The sequence below is a fragment of the Sminthopsis crassicaudata genome, chromosome 4 (assembly GCF_048593235.1).
Source record: "Sminthopsis crassicaudata isolate SCR6 chromosome 4, ASM4859323v1, whole genome shotgun sequence".
Classification (NCBI taxonomy): domain Eukaryota; kingdom Metazoa; phylum Chordata; class Mammalia; order Dasyuromorphia; family Dasyuridae; genus Sminthopsis; species Sminthopsis crassicaudata.
This window is the reverse complement of record NC_133620.1, coordinates 405,915,754-405,921,794: the sequence shown is the minus strand read 5'-3', so window position 1 is coordinate 405,921,794 and position 6,041 is coordinate 405,915,754.

Sequence of the window (6,041 nt, the reverse complement as noted above, 5' to 3'; positions counted from 1 at the left end):
GAAAAATGATCCAACCATTCCAGAGAACAATTTAGAACTATGCCCAAAGAACTATCAAACTCTGAATACCCTTTGATCCAGCAGTACCCATTATTGGGATTGTATCCCAAAGAAATCATAAAGGAGGGGAAAGGACCCACTTGTGCATAGATGTTATAGTAGTTGGTAGTATATGTGTGGTAGCAAAGAATTAGAAAATGAGTAGATGTCCAATTGGAGAGTGATTGAACAAGTTGTGGTACAGGAAGGTAATGGAATATTATTGTTCTATAAAAAGTGATGAACAAGCTGGAAAGGCTTGTAAAGATTTATATGAACTGATGCAGAGTAAAATAAGCTGTACAAAATAAGTTGTACACAATAAAAATAAGAATGTGGGATGACCAGCTATGAAAGACTTGGTTCTTCTCAGTGGTTCAGTGATCCAAAGCAATCACAATAAACTTTGGACAGAAAATGACATCTGCTTCCAGAAAAAGAATTAAGGAGACTGAATGTAAACCAACACATGCTAAATTCACTTCTTTTTTTCTGTTTTTGATCTCTCCCGTGGTTTTTCCCTTTTACTCTGATTTTTCTCTCCCAACATCATTCATACAGCAACGTGTGTTAATAATAAATGTAAAAAGAAAGAGCTTAGTTTTTTAGGCCAAGGACTCCCATCACATCCAGGCCATAGAGCATCCTGATCTTTATCTTGTCACCGGACCCAGATGGCTCTAGAGGGCATGAGGTTGGTAATTTTGCACAGCTCTCCCTCACTTAAATCGAACTCACTTGCATGGCATAGCATCACCTCCTTGATGTCATGGACATCTTTGAGAACAAAGGACAAACAACAAACATTTTAAAAGAAAATCTTGGGTATGAAAAAGCCTTTGAGACCCAAAGAAATAATTTTGTCACTATGGCTTATCAGGTTGGAGATTGATAGGATATTTTTTTTGTTTTATGTTGTTTTGTTTTTGGTGAAAGGTATGTGTTTTTCCTCTAAGACTGGTATACTTACATATCATCTACCCCTACTAACATATAAGCACAATAAGGGCAGGGCTGAATTCATTTTTGTTAATATCCATAGAACCCTGTTTTCTAAAATCATAGACTGAGGTTCTATCTTACATCCCACAGTGCCTTGCTCTGTCCCTAACAAAATGTCATTGCTTGATTGCTTGGCCAGTTCTATAGAAAATGATGTCTCAGAGGGAATGTGATAGTTCTCCCCTACTCTCTGCCCTGTTCTGAAGAAAGGCTTCCACTTCACTCCTTCCAACAATGGAAGGAGTTAACAAAAGAAGAAAATGATTGCCAATTTCCATTAAATCCCTTGGAATTATTTGCTAGGACTCTGTTCTATCCAAATAAATTTTCTCTTCCTGGGAGAATGAAGCTAGTTCTTTCATGTAAACTTTCCTTGGAAGTTCAGGGGGTTTCTTCAGTCTGCTTAGACTGCATTAAATCAATTGCCATCCAAACTGTTTCTGCTTAGAAATAACTTCCAATTAGAATGCAGCAACAACATTGTTAAAGGCTTCCAAATAGATCAATTAAATAGCTGCATTGTGAAAAAAAAAAATCATTTCCCTAGGGTCTCATTTTTGTTCTTCATTTGTTAGGGGATAAAAAAATTTCCCAGCAAAAGATGGCTTCTTTCTAGAAATCTGAAATGATCTGATTAATATATTGCTTTTCAATGCTTCATTGGGGGCATCATGGAAATGTATCTTTTATTCCTCCCTTTCCCCACAACCTTGCCACATTTGGTCATTATCCAGATGGCTTTGAATCACAAAATTCACTTCTTTGGGTTTTTATTCCTTACTGACCTTCATAGCCCGCTTGCCCCTTTTGCCCTGACCTTCACATGAAAAGCTCAGCTCTAAGATTATTATAATAAAAACATACTAATGACATAGGTACCATGGAAGACATAGTCCTCTTTATAGCACAGAGAAAAAGAGAAGAAATGCTATCCAGTGCTTAGGAGCTTGAGAAAAATCACTCAATTGATAATAGTGAGGACATTTTGAATTCATATGGCACCTTTCTTCAGAATAACTCAGAAGGCTTTAATAATTATTAGCTCATTTATAATCAGTGAAAAAATACTGGTGCATAAAACATTTTTCTGAGATAGCTATAAAATTCCAATTGTATCTTTCTGCATTTACAGGCTTAACACATTTTGATTTCTAACCAGTCGGCTACTTTTAAGCATTTGTAATATCTTATTTCACAGAATAAAAAAGTGGGGGAAGGGAGAGAAGAAATAGGCATTTATTATGAACCTAGTGTCTTTAAATGCTAAGCACTTTGCAAACATTTCATTTTATTTTCACAGCAATCCTGGGAGGTAGGTACTATTATTATCCTCATACTACAATTGAGAAAATTGAGCAGAAAGAAGTTAAATGACTTGCCCAGGGTCTTCCATCTAGTAATTGTTCATTCTGGATTTGAACTCTGGTCTTTCTGATTCTAGGCCCACTATCCTAACCACTGTACCATCTAAATGTCTCAAAAGGACAAGTATGAATGTTTTCCTTTAATGTACTTTCTTGACATTCTATGGTCTTCTGTTCCCATTTTATACCTGATAAGGAACTTTTTCTTTTTAATAGTTATCAATTCAACCTCACATATTTTTAACAAATCTTTCTCCAGAGTTACTCTTTTGTCATCTTGATTTTGGTTAGCCATCTTCTCCACTTTCAAATAGGCCTCCACATCATAAAATGTAAACAAGACTCAAATTAAGTGAAAGTCAATCCATTATTTACCTTTTAGAAGAAGATAAGTGTTGAAATTAATGTCATTTCAATTCACTTAATGTCAATAAACCTTTATTAAAAATCTAAGATACTTCCGGTATTGGAAATTCAGCTTAAATCAAGGCATCCCTATCTCAAAGAAGTTCCATTCCACAAAGAGGGTGGGAAATTGCATAAATGTGAGAAAATCAAGGATAATTTGAGAGCATATACAATTAGAAGTTTTAAGTAGGCAGTGGCACTTGAGCTAAGTATTGAAGGAAGATGAGGAACCCAAAAGTTGGTGATGAGGAGAGAGTGGATTGTAGAGGGGAAGGGAGGTATCCCGGGCAAATAATGGAGGGATAGGAGGTGTAATGCTGTTTTCATTGAAATACGGAATGAATGAAGGGAAATAATATGAAATAAGTCTGGTAAGATACATTGAAGCCAGATTATTAAGGAGTTTAAATGGCAGCCTAAAGATTTTGAATTTTATTTATGGACAATATGTGATCAGTGGCTATTTCTTTAAATTGATTTATTTTATTCTGAACTTAAAAAATAAAACAAACATTTCCATAACAGTAGAATATGGAAAAAGATGACTTTACATGAAACTGCAAATCAATTATGTACAACTTGCTATCCCTTTTAAATATATAATGAAATTATCATGTAACTTTCTTTTTTTCTCCCTTTTTTTACTCCCCTTCTCAAAGATGGATACTTTTAGTCACAAATATGTGTGTGGACATATACATACATATAGGTGGGTATATATATGGATATACAAATATATGTAAAATCATTCTATACATCTATTTATCAGTTCTTTCTCTGGATGCCAATAGAATCTTCCTTCATGTGTCCTTTGTAGCTAATTTGGATATTTATAATAGTCAAAATGACTTTGTCACTCAAAAGTTGTTCTTAAAACAATATTATTGTTACTGTTACAACATTCTTTTTGTTCTGCTTACTTTATTCTTCATTATTTTGTGAAAGTTTATCCATGTTTTTCTAAGATCATTGAACTCATTATTTCTTTTACCAATCACAATCATATACTATAACATCTTCAGTCATTCTCCAATTAATGGGCATCTCCACAATTTCCAGTTCTTTGCCACCACAAAGTGAGTTTTTATAAACATTTTAGAACATATAGGTTCTTTTCATTTCCCCTTTATAGTTTGGGAAAACAGAAGTAGTAGGGATATTGCTTGGTTTAAAGGGTATAGGCAATTTAATAACTCTTTGGGCATAATTCCAGATTGTTCTCTGAAATGATTGCATCAGTTCACAGCTCTACCAACAGTGAATTAGTCTTCCAATTTTTCCATAATGGCTATTTTTGAACAAATGATTGACAGTTAGACTTGTATCTTGGAAAACACAATTTTGTGCTATTGTAATCCAGAGAAAGAACTATGGAGACTGAATATGGATAGAATCATAGTATTGTCACCTTTTTGTTTGTTTGTTTTCTTTCCTATGGATTTTTCCCTTTTGGTCTGATTTTTTTTTATGTTTAAAAGGATTGCAAATAATTAGCCTATATCAGATTGCTTGCTGACTTGGGGAGGGGGGAGATAAGGGAGGAAGAGGGGGAGAAAATTTGGAACACAGTGTTACAAAAATGAATGCTGAAAACTATTTTTACATGCATTTGGAAAAAAACAAAGTAGTGAACATTTTTAAAAAGAAACACAATTTTGGTAGTAGAGGATGAATTAAGGAAGGGAGAAATTGAAAGCAAGAAATCAGGTAGCTATTGCAATAGTCCGGCAAGATTTAATGAGGTCCTTAACTAGGCTAGTGGTTGTGTAAATGAAAAGAAGGGGGTGGATGATGAAGATCTAGTGAAAGAGAAATAAACAATATAAGACATTTTGCAACTGCATCTCAGGCGTGATTGGATAAAGGGGGTGAGAGAGAAGAAAAGTGAGCATTCTGCAATTGTTTGCTTGGGTAACTGGAATAGTAGTGCTGTCCTCAAAAGAAACATAGAAATTTGGTGGAAGGGTAGAATGATTTTATTTGTAGACAAACTAATTGACTCGGTCTCTCTTATCTTAAAGATAAGGAAACCAAGACTTAGAGCTGTGAAATTCACATAATTAGAAAGTAAGATATGGGGACTGGAGTCCAGGTTTTCTTTCTCTAGGTTCTATTCTCATTCCACTTTGCCATTTATAAACACTAGCCAAATAGAACCAAAGGCCACTGTACTTAGTTTTGGCCCCATGCATCTTCTTCAACAAATCTAACTTTAGGATTTTTATATTTGTTATATGTTTGAAAATCCTTAAGAGGAGAATAAGAGGCCCCTCTTTAGTCCTCTCTTTGAGCCAACAATAATCTAAGTAGCTGTAGGGTTTCCTGTGTAAATGAAATTCATAAACACAGCCAAATCTATTATTGCAACACGTTCAATTTTAAAAAATGGTGAAAAGATCCCTACTTTTTGTGTGGCCACATGAATGATATTCTGATCTGTGGAGACCTTCCATTCTAGACTGTTGAGGTAAGTGGCTCTCTTACCTACTGACCCATGACCTCCCAATCCATTTAAGTTATTTTTCATATGCTTTCCACAAAATTTCATATTATTATCCCTATTTTTTGAGATGAGGGAATAAGGAGAAACCAGGAGAAATCTTAGATGTCATTGAATTAACGTTCTTCATTTTACAAATGAAAAATATCAGATCCAGAATCAGATCCAGGGTTAGTTATTGGTATGAATCTTTTCAAGGACCTGCAATAGGCACAGGATAAAAGTAGTATAGTTTTGACACTGTGGAGTTAAGGAGTAAGGGAGTGGAGCATTTTATTTTTGTTCTAGCCAGTTGGTTTGGTTCTAGCTGGTTCACTCACAAAGAGGACCAAAATGACATCACTTGTTGGAGTCAAGTTACAGTATGTCTGACTGTGGCTGATCAGATCAATATGAGCTCAAAATTCTCTGCCACAGGTTGGACACCATATGAACGTTTGGAATGGCTTTTCCAAATTTGTGCATCTTGCATTTCTTCTGAGCTAATTCAATTCTGCTTTGCTCATACAGCACAGCACCTTCTCTGAGGAGGGCACTCCATGCTGGGAAGTCCTGGGCAGTGTCTGTCATACCATACAATTGATTTTAAAGTTCTTAAGAGAGACGTTCAGAGTGTCCTTGTTTCACATTTTCTGATCACTTTGATGAGCACTTGCCTTGTGTGAGTTCCCCATAAAATATTTTTTTGGCAAGCATATATTTGGCATTTGAAATATGTGGCCAGTCCA